We start from the raw sequence: 16,693 nt of genomic DNA, 5'->3' as shown, positions 1-16,693 counted from the left end.
CATGGACCAAAAGGCGACTAGGGCAAGTTCTATAGATTGAGAAATAATCACAACAATTACAAGACCAAGCGGAATGAGGCCAGTTATAAATAAATTTTAGCCATGCAAGCCTCCAGGGTCAGATGGCATATACCGGATACTTTTGTTTGAGGCATTAGAGGTATAGATACCACATATATGCAAGCTCCTTAAAGCCAGTTTAGTGTCTGTAATCGTGCCACAAGTTTAAAGTCATATACTTGCCTAAGGTAGTTAAAGTTTCAGACATATCACCAACGTCATAATAAACTAATAAGCCCATCGTCTTTTCAATAATTAAAAACGCTGGAAATACTTCTGGATAAGAGACTACGTGCTAATACATAATCTTCTAGGCAATAGTCAATTTGGTAAATCACAGACTCGTTGGATGCCTTGGATGATCTAAATATATTCTCTCGAAGTCAATGGTAAAAGTAACAGTAATGGCCGCTTTTTTGGATATTGAAAGGGTATTTAATAAAATTACCTGTCGTAATATTCAGATGGATAAGGGCATCCTTGGTGAATAAGATCCACTTTCGATAAAGCAACCATCAAATCAAAAGCAGGTAAAGAATGCATCATTTGATTTGAACTCTAAACTGCTATGGGCACTTTGAATAGTAACTCAATAGTATATGCTACACATATAGGCCCATTTCCATTCCACGCCTATTATTATCATTAATGGCGTTAAAACTCTTTGTGAGTCTTTACGAGCCTCGTTTATTTGCAAGTGTGAGTTCATAAATGCAATGGCATGGTAAAGAAAATGATCAATACTCACAATCTTTTTTCTTTACTGGTGTTAAAACTTCTTCTTGTAGTTCCTATCCATTTCGGATGTTGGTGACCATCATGACAATCTGTACTTTGCACACTGCTGCCCTGAAAAGATTTGTAGTGGATGATGCATTATAATATGTTGTTTTCTACAAAATTTAAAACAGCTTAGACAATGTAAGTGTTTATTAAAATCAAAAAATGGTACTTCATTCTGTGTCAATTATTTGTAAGTAAACAGTAAAAAATAAAAAAAATATGAAAAAAAAATTTTTAAGAAACGCTTTTCTGTAGTTACGAGTGACTAACTCTGCACCGTCTGCAGTTTTAGACCCGTCCGTATACCAGTGCATCTAGGTCGAGAGTTTCCTCTGTCCCATTCGTCTCGTGAGCAAATGTCCACTAGAAAAGAATACTTCAGGCTTGTATCATCCATTCGGCATCATTAGTTTCATTCGTTATTCTACTATGTTCTGATTTAACTGGTACGTTGCTCAGGTTTTCTCGCAGTCTATAATTATAGATTCTTGTCCATTACTTTCATCCTCCATTTTGTGGCAATCAGTCTTTTCAGATCATCTTCTACATTCATTTTCCACTTGGTTCAGGGTCGACTTCTTCTCTGATGTCCTCCAATTCTACTTGACAGTTTTCGGTAATCTATCTTCGAACATAGTTCTGGCCATCTTAATCGTTGGATTCTTATTAGGTACATTTCATGATTTCTTCTGTTTAAAGTGCCCTCTCCTCAATGGAGGTTAGCTACTACAATCATAAACTATGCTCTGTCTTCAGCAGATCTTATTAGCTGTTTAAAATTTAGCCCTCTCCATTGTCCGATATTTCTGAGCCACGATAGAGTCCTTTCCTTCCTAGTCCTCTATTTCCCTAGATCTTTCCTTTGACCATATTGGTCAAAGGAAAGATCACTTACTATTTCTCAGTATATGGCCTGGGTATGATGTTTTTGTGACTTTTACTGCGTTGAAAAGTTGTCTTTCCTTTTATATTCTATACATCACTTCTTCGTTTGAGGTATGCAATTTTCATGAAATTTTGAGAATCCTCCGGTAGATCCACATTTCTGTTGATGTTTTTTAGGCTCTTTATCATCATTCTCTTTTCCTTATCCCTATGCGGGGTCGGCTTCCCTAATTGCATTTCTCCACACCATTCTATCTTGGGTCATATCAATGTTAATCCCTTTTACCAACATGTCCTTTCTTATCGTCTCCCCCCAGGCCTTCTTTGGTCTTCCTCTCCTACTCCTTCCAGGAATCTGCACTTCAGCTATTCTTAGTATTGGGTGATTAACATCTCGTCGTTGAACATGACCAAACCATCTTAACCTATGCTCTCTCATATTGGCATCAATTGGTGCCATACCTAGACTTCCCCTAATATACTCATTTCTAATTTTATCCTTCTTTGTCACTCCATTCATCCATCTAAGCATTCTCATTTCCGCCACATGCATTCGTTGTTCCTCTTTTCTCACTGTCCAACATTCAGTTCCGTACATTATAGCCGGCCTTAAGGCTGTTTTATAGAATTTTCCCTTTGGCTTCATTGGAATTTTTCTGTCACACAACACACCACTCGCTTCTTTCCACTTCATCCATCCAGCTCTAATTCTACTGCATGCATCTCCATCTATTTCTCCATTATTCTGTAATACCGATCCTAGTTACTTAAAACTATTGGTTTTCACAATCATTTCACCATCCAAAGATACCATTTTATTTGTAGTAGCTCCATCTTTAAATCAACATTCCAAATACTCTGTTTTTGTCCTGCTAAGTTTTAAACCTTTTTCCTCCAGAGCTTGTCTCCACTATTCCAGTTTTTGTTCTAAGTCTCTTTCACTATTTCCTACTAACACGACATCATCAGCATACATTTAGCACCATGGAATGTTACCCTGTAGTTTCGCTGTTATCTGGTCCAAAACTAATGAGAATAAATACGGACTAAGCACAGAGCCTTGGTGCAATCCTACTTTCACATGAAATTTATCAGTCTCTCTCACACCTGTCCTAACACTAGTCGTTACTCCCTCATACATATCCCTCACACTCTTTACATATTCACCAGGGACTCCTTTCTTATTGAGTGCCCACCACAGAATCTCTCGAGGAACTCTATCATATGCTTTCTCAAGATCAATGAATACCATATGAGCGTTTGTTTCTTTACTCCTGCATTTTTTTCATCAACTGACTTATAATGAAAATTGCATCTGTTGTTGATCTACCTGCATAAAGCCAAATTGATTATCGGATATTTCGGTCTCTTCACGTCTCCGTCTATCAATTACTCTTTCCCATATTTTCATGGTGTGTCTAAGCAGTTTTGTAGCACTGTAGTTTGTACATTGTTGTATATCTCCCTTGTTTTTGTAAACAGGTAACAGTATACTGCTTCTCCATTCGTCTGGCATTTGTCCGACTTCCATAATTCTATTAAATAGACCTGCTAGCTACCTTGTTCCTGTCTCTCTCAATGCTCTCTATACTTCCCCAGGAATATCATCTGGTCCTACCGCTTTTCCTTTCTTTATTTTTTGAAGCGCTTGATCCACTCCCTCGATGTTTATTTTGGTGACCATTGCTGCTACTGTCTCCGTTGACTCTACAGGCTGTCTGTCAAATTCTTCATTTAATAAGCTGTCAAAGTACTTTCTCCATCTCTTTTTGACATCCCTTTCGTGAACTAGTATTTTATTATTTTTATCTCGAATACATCTAATCTGATTAAAATCTTTTGCTTTCTTTGCTCTCTGTTTGGCTATTTTATAATACATATATCTTTGTTTCGCCTTCCCTGGTATCAAGTTGATCATATAGGTTTGAATACGCTTCTGCTTTGGCTTTTGCTACTGCTGCTTTCGCTTCCTTTTTGCCTACTTTCGTTTTTTAGGCTCTTTATATTATTTTTAAATTCTTCCCTAGTGGGATATTTGACTGTGTACTTGGATATTGTTCCTCGTTATCTAAGTTTATTTCCAGATTTTCTTGTCCATTCGGAAAATGTTCGAAATAATCCTTCCATCTGTTTAAAATGACGGCAAATAAAAAAAAAGACATGTGGAATTTTTATCAATATTTTGTTTCTAATCAAAAATCATACTATGGAATTTATTTTGATTCGTTTAATTGTAAAGTAAATTAGTTCCGACGCCAGTAATGTCGGTAAAACATCATTAAGTTAGCCTACTTGATCCCTTCTAACGAACGCCGCCGTTAAACAACTTTAAGTATCCCCTTTAATTGAATTTCCTGCACATTCCAGTTCAATTTAGAGCTGTCACTTTTTACAGCAGATTGAAGAGATAAAAACTCTTTCGAGATTATAAGAAAATTAAATCTGATATTTTAGTCAAAATTCAACGAAAGGGAATTCATATTTTGGAGGGAGAGATTCTGCGTTGATATCTTGATGTAGCCGAAGTGTGGATTAGAAATTAATGAAAATGAATTCATAAATAATTTTTATAAATTAAGAAGTTATTTACGTCGTTTTTTTAATTTATTACTAAGATGATTTTCTAATTTTTACAGACTGCTTTAGAACGATTCAGTCTTTTTGAAGTTATATTTCTTTAGGCGCGATTAAGAGTGAATTTTTTTAAAACGTTTTTATTTGGCTTGGTTGGTGTCACGATCTCCGCAAATTTTCTCTCCCTCTCTTGTCGTTTCCCCATTACTGAGGATCATGATTTCTTCCAATATTCCTAACAATGTTTTTCCATTGGTCTCTGTCTTCAGCTGCTCTAAGAGCTTCGCAGAATGAATTTCCAGCTGAATGCTTTATTTGGTCAGACTATCTAGTTGGTCAACTGGAAATCACAAGGATAGAGAATAAATATAATTGGGCATCGCAAGTTAAAAATCTGTTAGAATTTGCAAACTGTCAAAGATCATGGAGAGATATCAATGTAGCGTTCCTAAAAGCAAACAAAAATGACTTAATAGACACATTTAAACAAAAGGTAAACCAAAATGATTTGCGTCAACTGAATGACTCATCATTTCTCACTTTTTCTAGGGCTTTAGACCTGAGCGATCAACCACAACAGTATCTTCATATTCGAATGCCTCTACAATTCACCAGAACAATAGCACAACTTAGACTGTCGAATTAGTTTTGTATTCGGTTCACTTTTCAAGGAATAACATATAAGATTGATCCAAGGCAGTTATGTACAATATGCAACAAACGTGAGCTGGAAACTCTGCGTCACCTTCTGTTCGAATGTCCTATTTACACAGCAATGAGACCACAGAATATTACCAATCTGTTAAATCCAGAACATTTAGCAAACACCCTGAATAATATTACACCCTCTACCGCGAAAACAATTTCAAATCATATATGGAATATTATGAAGCTACGAGCTTTCGTGATTAACGAATAAAAAAAAATTAATAACGCAAGCTCTAATTTCTCAATGTATTATTAGCGTACCTTAAAAGACTATTAGTAGCACTTACAAAAAAAGTATCCGAATAACTCACAAGTTTGTTTCTTTTTTATTTATTTATTTATTTTAAAATTTATAATGTAAGTAATATTGCAGTTACGTGTTCCCTTAATCTCATTATATATTTATCTTGTTCTTCCTAGATATGTAATTATGTATAAATATGTATGTGTATGCGGGTAGGTGGGTATAGGTGTGTATGTTTATATAATATGTAATATAGGTATGTCTATATATTTATAAGGTTGTATTCTAGAACTTACTTGCATTTTTATACTTTTTTAATGCTATTTATATCTAAGTTATTTATGTACATGTAGCGAACTAAATTTCTTGTTATGAAACTGTAAAGTTTTTATAAACAATAAAATTCTATCTATCTATCTATCTATCTGGATTAGAAATTAATGAAAATGAATTCATAAATAATTTTTATAAATTAAGAAGTTATTTACGTCTTTTTTTTAATTTATTAATTAGGTGATTTTCTAATTTCTACAGATTGCTTTAGAACAGTTCAGTCTTTTTGAAGTTATATTTCTTTAGGCGCGATTAAGAGTGAATTTTTTTAAAACGTTTTTATTTGGCTTGGTTGGTGTCACGGTCTCCGCAAATTTTCTCTCCCTCTCTTGTCGTTTCCCCATTACTGAGGATCATGATTTCTTCCAATATTCCTAACAATGTTTTTCCATTGGTCTCTGTCTTCAGCTGCTCTAAGAGCTTCGCAGAATGAATTTCCAGCTGAATGCTTTATTTGGTCAGACTATCTAGTTGGTGATCGTCCTCTTGACCTTCTCCCCGGAACGTTTCCAGAAACAATTAATCTCTCCAAACTGTCATCACCTCTGCGAACCACGTGACCAAAGAATTGCAAAATTCGTTGCAGACATATTGTGGACAGCCTTTTTTTTAATATTGAGTTGGTTTAGAATGGAAACGTTTGTCCTATGAGGTATGCGCAGCATTCTTCTCCAGCACCATATCTCAAAGGCATCAATTTTTTGGCGATCGCATGCGCTAAGAGTCCAAGTCTCTGCTCCGTATAGAAATATGGAGAATACAAGGGCATTCACTAGTCTCATCTTGATATTTTGAGAGATAGATCTGTCTTTCCAAACTTTAGTTAGGCGACTCATCGCATTTTTTGCCATACCAATATGTCTCCTAACTTCTGCTTCACAGTTACCATCGTTAGTTATACTAGACCCGAGATAAATAAAGGTGGCAAATTTTGTAATACATTTTAAAACTAGTTCTAGGCTACCTAGGTACCTGACATTTTCAGAATAGCTCAGAGATGGCTAACAATGCAATATTTAACTGCTATATGGATAAATCGATTTTTTTTAATTTCAAACTATTTTAAAAATGTTACTAATGATATGGCATTTGAATTCCATTTTAACGTAAGTTAAGACATCGATAGGTGGTAGCTCAGTGGTTGAGTGGTAGAGCGTTAGACCGGAGATCAATAGGTCCTGAGTTCGAAACCTGTGTTGCTTACCATTTTTTACTTTTTTAATACATAATTAAAAGTTAATATACTTAAAATTAATATTTTAAAGTTAATTATTATATAATATGTCATTTTTTTAAGTTTAAAAATGTTTTAAAAATGTGACTAATGCTATGAAATTTGAATTCCATTTTAACGTAAGTTAAGACATCGATAGATGTTAGCTCAGTGGTAGAGCGGTAGACCGGAGATCGAGAGGTCCTGATTTCAAAACCTGGCTGTTGCTTACCTTTTTTTAAATCTTTTTAATACAATGTATTACAATTATTATGTCATAATTAAAAGTTAATACAGCAAAACCTGTGTTAAAGGCCACCTGTCAAAACCGGCCACCTGAACTAGCCGGCCAGTTTCAAAGTTCCCCCAACCAAAATTTGTGGACTACAAAACCTGGTATTAGCGGCCACCTTTTTATATCGGCCAATAGTTCTGTCATTTTTAGTGACCGTTATAGACAGGTTTTACTGTATACTTAAAATTCATATTTTATAAGTTAATTATTATATATGAAACAACTGTAGTATTATAAAAAGTACTTTTTTATACTAGTGTAATTTTGGAATTATAATCTGGACCTCGGATATAAACTACACTATGTTATTTCGAGTAACTGTATTTAGCGTGTGTTTGCAACAAAGTTGAGAGAACTTAGGATGTTAATAAAAATCTGATATATCTAATTATTGGTTGAAAGGCCATATTACAACAACAGAAAGCCGGCTGCGTTAACAAAATATAATGCAGTATTAAATTACGCTGCGAGATATCATCGCACCACACAAATGTGTTGGTTCTCGTTATATCGCCGTGGCAGTTCGTCTCGCGACAATTTTCTGGTCCGTTGTTGATTTATTAGGACGGAAACATATGTACTGTTAGACCTGGATCCCGCGTAAGAAAGAAAAGTTGATTAATAGCAAGCTGAAAATTTGTTAATAGCTTAACGGTGTCTAGTCGGACAAACTTTGATGCACGGGAACACTGGAACAGGGGAAGTTTTAACTGTGGAGCATGATAAACGTGTCGTCCTAACAAGTTTATGATTGTGAAAAATAGCAAGTTGTTTTTAAGTTTATTCGATAGCCAACGTTATGTAATATATGAGAAAATGTTTGTCCGACATAAATGTGGGGCATTTTAACGAGTCCGACACGTAGAACAGGTCACATCACAGGAATTATGTTGGTGATGAATAGCAGTCTGATTTTTGCATGAGAGTTTAATGAAAGGTTAAAAAAGCAATTGGAAGTTCTGTCCGACAAAATTAATGGGAAGTTTACGTAGTCGGACATTCTAAACAGGTAAGATATAGTCAAAAATGCTGGTGATAAATAGCTTTCCGACAAAGACGAAATTTAATTAAGTAAATTATTCCTTACCAAGAATGACTATTGTCGGAAAAAAATAAGGGGTAGATTTTGTAGTCGGACAATTTAAAAAAATAATTTTTGAAATTTCAATAAGGGGTGATTATTCTATGTCAAAAGTACCTGCCAATCAATTACAATCGATATCTATCGATTTATCTCAACATCATTTAGATACCTCACTGTAATACATTTATAGTAGATCAGGCAAATTATATTATGGATTGAGTGGTCTAGCTATCTTTGTCTGCCACATGCGCGGGATCGCTTGGTTAAAAGAGATAGATAGACCACCTATCGACTTTTTGCACTGTATTCCCTGTCTACCCTTATGTCTATGAATACATTTCCATTTAAGAAAAACTGTCACTTTTGACAATAATTCATAATAAATTGCAATCGTAACCACGGTTCTTAGACATTACTACAGTAGCCTAAATCGACTAACCAATGAACATTAAGGGTGAGATTACGTCACGAGAGTTTACTGTCATTTGAATCGTAATATGATTTTTTTCGAATCCTGAGGAAACCAAGTATTTTAGAAAAATTTAAACGCAGGGTGCAAGATTACATTATTACTGAGGGCGGAAAGCCCCTTAGAATAAACAAGCAGATTCTATTGAATGAAATATTTGAAATTAAATATCACACTTCTCTTTTATTTTCAGCCCTGTAACTTATTAAAATAAACATTATAGAAGTTTTCGGGGACTTTCAGCCCTCGGTAATAATGTAGTCTTTCATTCTGAGTTTAAATTTTTCAAAAATATTTATTAGTTTTCTCAGGATTCGAAAAAAATGAATACAATTAAAACACATTGGGAATTTTGACATGCGTCAAGGTTTTGCATTAACTCAATGTAAAATTCTGAACTGTTGAATTCCAGCTTCCCTAATAATTATTTTACATCAAAAGACATTAGAAACTATTTGAAGAGGATTGAAATCTGTATTGGAAATAACTGTTAAAATTGGTCTACGTAATTAAACATATTCCAAAATTTTGTAAAAATGTAATACATTTTAGTTTTCAGCCCAAACTTAGGCCACACACAATGCAATAATCTTCACATTTTTGAACTGTCAATATTTTTATTTTATCATCTATTGTTTAAAAACAATACAGTTGATAAGATACCCTCAGTTGCGGAGAAAGGATTAATAATAAAGATTTTTTTATTCAGTCAATGGTGTGAGCACTGTCAGTTAAATAGTAACGTGTGGCCTTACTTTTACACGCATACCTATTGTGGCAAATGTATCATATTTTTCAAAATTCTGGAATGCATTTAAATCGTAGAACAATTTTAACTTTTGATTTGAATACAGATTTTAATTCTCTACGGGCCGGTTGTTCGAACGCTAATCAATAATGATCATTATCAAATATTTAATTACTGTCACCAAAACTGTCAATGTCAACTTTGTTTGGGTTGCTGAAAACATAATTAATTACAATTATGAGATTTATTATTAATTATATTAATAATTATTGTTATATTAATTGATTATAGACTCCACAGACTTTTTAACAACCCAAACAAAGTTGACATTGACAGTAATTAATTATTTGATAATGATCATTGTTGATTAGCGTTCGAGCAACCGGGCCTACAAGTATTATCTCATGACTTTTGATGTAGAATAATTAGGGAAGCAGGAATTCAACAATTCAGAATTTTACATTGAGTTTCATATGGCCCTTTTTACGATTCACCACCCGGTATAAGATAAAATGTGTACTATTTGTCTTATTATTTTATAATAACACAAATAATACACATATATACACAATAACACACATTCAATGATCGAAAATAATTTAAAAATATGGGAATGTAAACTCTTGTGACGTAAGGTCAAAAATATAAGTCTCCCCACCACCGTCGGACAAGACAACCGTAATAAAGTCTAATAACCGTGAATCGTAACTTCAAATTTAAACTAATCGATTTATTTTGGCAACAAATTATTTCTAGCCATGTGACATATTAATTACATTATTATTTCATTTGTAGAAAGTTGAGAAAAATTACGTGATACAATTTTAGTAATAATTTATTTAGGTACCCTTTTTCAATCAAGCAAAGCATTATAGCACGAAGAATGATATTCAATAGAATTTTCACAATTATCTGGCAACTGAATATCATTGAATTGATTACCAAGTATTTTACTAACTTTGTATAAATGTTCGAAAATTACTCAAAAATGTTCCGTTGAATGGTTTCACTTTTGATTTGGCGACTTAAAATTTAAACTGTTTACACTCAAAAATAGACACAAAAACACTCCATAGTTAATATAAAATTTAATTTCCAACACACGTCGCAAACAGAAACTCAGAGACCATGTACTTTCAAATACTACTTTGTATAGCACAAAGTGTCACACTGACAAATGCAGCCTTCTAATACATACTTCTATTAATAAGCATAATGTGTCATATTTACGTCTATTCTTATAAGCACCCAAGTTTAAGACTCTTCACATTTTTTAATGTCGTTTACAAGGTTAAGATTTGAGTATGGAAAAGAATGTATACAACGTTTTTTGTAGGAAATTTTCCGTACTTTCTGATGCGCCTAATTAGAAAACCCTAAGAGATTGCTTTCACATGTTCTTTGACATTTTTTATTGTCATTTTGAGAATATCTAGAACAAACTCCACCCAAAAAATAATTGTTTTGCAATATATACATGTACTGATACTTACATCATTGTTTTTGGAGTGTGCATGCAAATATGTGAATATATGCATATATATGCACATGCAAATATGTGAATATAAATAATAATATACAACTAAAATAGCGTTATCAATATGTGACTAAGTCATTCTGAAAAAATGTTTTTTATTTATTTCCTTCGATTTGCCCAAACTTTTTGTCCGACATATAACTTTTTGCGTTACAAAATATAATTTGTACATAAACAAATCAAAATTAGCTTGCTATTTATCACCAACATTTTTGTCTATATCTTACATGTTTAGAATGTCCGACTAGGAAAATTTCCCATTAATTTTGTCCGACAGAACTTCCAATTGCTTTTTTAACCTTTCATTAAACTCTCATGCAGAAATCAGACTGCTATTCATCACCAACATAGTTCCTGTGATGTGACATGTTCTACGTGTCGGACTCGTTAAAATGCCCAACCTTTTTGTCGGACAAACATTTTTTCATATATTATATAACGTTGGCTATTGAATAAACTTAAAAACAACTTGCTATTTTTCACCATCATAAACTTGTCAGGACGACACGTTTATCATGTTCCACCGTTAAAACTTCCCCTGTTCCAGTGTTCCCGTGCATCAATGTTTGTCCGACTAGACACCGTTAAGCTATTAACAAATTTTCAGCTTGCTATTAATCAACTTTTTTTTCTTACGCGGGATCCAGGTCTATGTATTCTGTACAATACGTTGGAAAACCCTTTTTATGCCATATTGGGTAGAGTGATGCCTCTATAATTATCAAACACCATCATGTCTTCCTTTTTATGTAGAGGACATGGTACACCCAACTTCCAGTCTGTGGGTGTTTCTTTCTGTTGCCAAATTGCAGTTGGTGTCGCCGCCGGTTTTGAAAAGTTCAACAGGGAGAATATCCGAACCGGGGGCTATATTATTTTTCAGTGTTAAGATGGCTACCGATCATCTTCATTCATTTGAAGCATGGTATCCTCTATCTCGCCATTTTCATGATTGCCACTAAGAAGTTATTCGAAAAGTGTCGCCCATCTGTTTAGTATCTGCTCGTTGTTACTAATTATAGAACCGTCCCTATCTTTAGAGGCTATTATTCTGGGTTCGAATTCTTTTTTGCATCTGTTTATCTGTTGGTAGAATTTTCGTGAATATTCGTATTGTTCTTTATGTTTTCTTCTAAATATTCTCTTTCCTTCTCTGCTAAGATTTTCATAATCTTCGAGAGTTGATCTCGTTCTGCGCTGCTGGAGTCTCTTATATGCTTAATTTTTTTGTTGGTTAATATATCTACACTCTTCGTCGAACCATTCTTCGTTTCTTCTGGTCTTGATAGGTTTTAATATAGTTTCAGCCGCTGTTTGCATGACTTTTTTAGATTTAGTCCAATGCTCTTCTATACTTAAATTTTCATAGATGTTTGGACAACACTTCGTCCACCCGACTAGTAAGATTTTTCTGGACCAACGAATGGTTCCAATTGAACAAGCTATTTATTATAAGTTAATGGTACTTGTTATTATATGTTAATGTATTTGAGGAGTGGAAAGAGCTGTTTGTCTCAAGTTGGTCATTCAGATTTATATTTTTGTATTTATTGTTAATTTATTAATTTTTATCAATTCCAATTAAGATAGCTTAACGCATTTATTTTGAATATGAAGAATTTAAAATTGTTAATTAAAAGAATGATTGTGATATAGAAGGTGAAATGTGTACGTAGAATCTGTTTTTTCTATTATTGACAGCCCTTTTGCGTTCTGCTATAATATAACATAATATTATTATGTTTGTTTAAGGTGCTGTCAGTTTGACCGACGTAGTTTTTGGACAGCCACCACATGTTATTCTGTATACAATACTCTGATATTCAGCCGTATGATGGATGACCGAAGTTATCTTTAACGTCTGAGTCAAAGTTAAGATAACTCTCAGGAATAACGTGCCCATAACTATTTACGTAAATTCGGTGTGATGTATCTATCACCGCTATACATAGTTATTTCTTCAACGCTAAAAAAGATAAATAACATTTAACTAACAAAGTTTGAAGTAACAAAGAGAACCTTATGTAGAAATAGTACAAGTTGGAATGAGCGCAAGAGATTGATCGAAACATGCCCCAGGCTTGACAGGATGGGACGATGCCCATCACATATTTATAAATTTCAACTTATATTTAACAATTATATCTCGAGTGGATTTTTGTATAATTTTTAAAATTGTATTACCTTTCTATTCTTAAATTATTAGCTTTACTATTTATTGTTAATTATTATTTTAATCGCATCATTTCCTACGGGCTTTTATTTGTTCTTTGAAGTATATTTTTTTATATTTTTTATTTTGCACTGCTATGTATTTGATAATAAATTAAAAACATGCTGCACAAAATCCTAGGACAACATGAAGCAGCGTTTTTCGTTGAATATTCACTTGATTTCTGTCAAAAAAAAAGTCAAAAGATGAACTAACCTTACATATCCTTACATAACTAGAGAGATATCTCATAACTTGAGGTTTAACGTCGCGTTATAAAGTGACAGTTGATATACCAGATAACTCAAGAACTGTCAAGAAATAACGAAAGTAGTTAAGTTAAATATGATACATCACACCAATTCGAAGATTATAACTTAACTACAGGATAACTTTACGTTAAAGAAAGCTTCGGTCATCCATCACACGACTGATTGCTTTTTCTTTTGGCTCTTAGGCCCAGTTTTTCAGTGACCAGTTAAAATTTTGGTTAGCTAACCTAGTTAAAATTTTAACCAATATTTTAACTCTCACAGCGTTTTTCAGTGCTTTAAACCAAGTTAAGAAAATCTCGGTTAGTTAACCACTTTTTTTTCTTCTGTTGGCATCAGTGACTACTTGCGCATGTGCAATTCGAGAAATAATATCAATTTGACAGAAAAATAATTAAAAAAACAATTTCATAACCAAATTAAAAAAAAAGTATAAATGCAATATCAAGTTCGGGATATTTATTTAGTTCATAACGTCTACCTCGGTTTCATAACAGAAGAGAATTACAATTACTGGGACGATTTAGACTTTTTTTACCGATTTCGTTTGTCAAAGACTACGGTGTTAACACTATTTAAAAAGATTGATCAGGAAATAAGGAGTCAAACTGTTTGGTAAATAACTATTTTGCTGTATAGACAAATATAAAATTATCTTTTTAAAATACTACTAAAAATCGGGCGGAGGTAAATTCCTCACCAACCAGTAAAAACATATAATCCGACAGGTATTTTCCTCACCAAATTTAAAGGTTCCTATTAATCCGGTAGGTATTTTCCTCACCAACTCACTCAGGTAATAAAATAAAAATATAGATTTAATTTAAGAATGTCAATTATGAAAGCACCCGAAATCCGAATACAAGACATTAATTTCCTTACATTATAATAATAGTTTATACATACTACAATAGTAATATAGATAATATGCAAGAAGTATAAATTTTTATTTAATATTTATTATAATAAGACAGACACTTTACAAAATCCATTCTAGTCATTTGATTAGACTGATATATTATTAATAAATTTACTACATTTTTCAATTTAAGTTTAACTTGTTTATTCTTTGATAGGTTTTGCAATATTCAAACTTTAAATTTTAACATACGTATTTACCTGAAATTCTTTAATTTTTTCAAAGAAAGTATATATGGATGGATGCGTATTACAAAACGATAAATTAAAATGCGAATGAAAATATTCGTAAGCATTCGTAATACGAATAACAGAAGAATTTGTCTCTGTCCACAAATATGGGGAGAATATGGCATTTTCGTCTATATAAGTTTCAACTAAATAATCAACATATCTATCTTAAATTTCATTTCCTGGTTTGCATGACATTAAATCAAACACAAAACAATCTGATACGTCTTCTGGTTTTATATGTAAGGCCAAAAGTATGTTTGAGCCACTTGCCTCTTTCAGAATCATTTTTATATTCTGATATTAAATCAAGAGACCAAGACATTTCTATAGGTACCAAGCTTAGTGTAGGTGAAATTTACAACCATGTATTTCAGTGTTCGGACACATTTCAATGATTGCATTCCTTTTCGAAATCTTCAGAAATTTTACTAGCATTAAACTCAATTTTGAGAGCTTTAAAAATTTCTAATTTTGACAAATAAAAAATATTGTTGTAAATTTCTGTTTTTTTGTTTGGCAGTAAACGGTATAATAAAGAAATATAATGCCCATTAATTAGCCCATGAATAATGAATAATTGCAATGTGCCATCCATATAATAAAATTCAATGTGGCTAAAAGTCTTATATTTGTTTCACAACTAAATTCAATTATCCTACTTTTGACACAGTTTATAAAGAGAAAATTTCCCTCTTGGTTGTTTTTTGAGCACATCCCGTCACAAATTCTTGAACCTCATCAATATTGGAAGGAAGTCGACCAGGCATCATTTTTCGTCGATAACTATATATTTTTTCTTATGTAACTGACAACAATCGTAGTAATTGTTTCAGACAAATTAGCTGCAAGTGCTTGGCGTATAATTTTTGCTGGTTTTTCAATTCTCTTCGGCTTTACGTTTACAATAGTTAGAAACAATTTTTCGATCTAACTTCTGACAATCTGGTTCATGATTATGTTGTCGGCTACTTCTAGATATTGTAAAAGTTGCACCAATAGTAAAAAATTTCGCAATACAAGTTTTTTTATCCTCCAGAACACGTCTTCACTTTTTTCACTTTATAAAAAATAAAATTTTCAAATACCAATACCGCGTAAGGTTTACCGCGATCACTTTCTATTAACATGCCATTTTTGTCAAAATTCCAATTGTGACTAAAAATAAAATACTATAATTAATTAATTAATTAATTATTATAATAATTATAGGTACCTACTGTAATTTAATAGTAGATAAATAATTCAATTGAATGCCTTTTAGTAAAATATACCTGAAATAACTGAAATAACTATTTTGGTCTTGGTGAGGAAAATACCTGTGGGATTATGACATACCCTTATTAACGCAGACAAAAGATTATTTGGTGAGGAAATTACACCCGCCGTAAAAATCATGCATTAAATCCTGTTACAGATGTGTAAACGTAGGTACACTTCGCATCATATAAAACTGGTACACTTTTTTTTCCCAATGTATACCTGTGTTCAGACTGACAATTATTGTTCGTGAATCACTTCGTTGTTGCCATCACAGATAACGGAATTGCACTAAATCTTAATACAAAAAATAACGTTTAAAATGTATATTTCGAATTGTAATACATATATTTAAATTACACACTTGTTCACTGTAAAAGTTATTCATTTTGTATTAATTTCAAATAAAGTTTTTAATTTTTGCAGTGTGTTTTATTTATTCTACACAACTTAATGCAGTTTTGTCCTACAATTTACGAGAAACCAATCACACCTCTCGATTTGACATTAAACATAATAATTTAAAGTCATATCAAGATTTATTATCTATCATTATTTTTGAATTGAAATATTTTCATAAATTATAATAAAACACGAATCAATGTATGGATAATTAATTGAGATGACGGAAAATTACAATTGTTTTAGTTTTTAGTATATTAAAAAATGCGGTCTGTCGCACAGCCCCGTTTTTACCTAGTTTGATATAATATTTTCGTTGAACTGGCAACGTTACCCTAGAAATTAGAACGACACTTGTGACAAGATCAACTTACACAACTTGAAAAACACGATTTTCGGTTATAAGAGTTGTACCAGTTTTTTTTTGACGCGAAGCGTACCTGTTACAGTTATAATTTATTTCCT

At 32.7% G+C, this 16,693-nt stretch overlaps 1 protein-coding gene across 2 annotated transcripts in view; it reads left to right on the top strand.

Moving 5' to 3' along the window:
• Positions 1-16,693, top strand: part of LOC126881598 (potassium channel subfamily K member 18-like) — a 579,919-nt gene that overhangs the window by 219,315 nt on the left and 343,911 nt on the right. The gene's annotated exons all lie outside the window — the stretch shown is intronic.

Source organism: Diabrotica virgifera, chromosome 3, assembly GCF_917563875.1.
Source record: "Diabrotica virgifera virgifera chromosome 3, PGI_DIABVI_V3a".
Lineage (NCBI taxonomy): Eukaryota > Metazoa > Arthropoda > Insecta > Coleoptera > Chrysomelidae > Diabrotica > Diabrotica virgifera.
The sequence above is the reverse complement of the archived record's forward strand: the minus strand, read 5'-3'. Positions and strand labels throughout refer to the sequence as shown.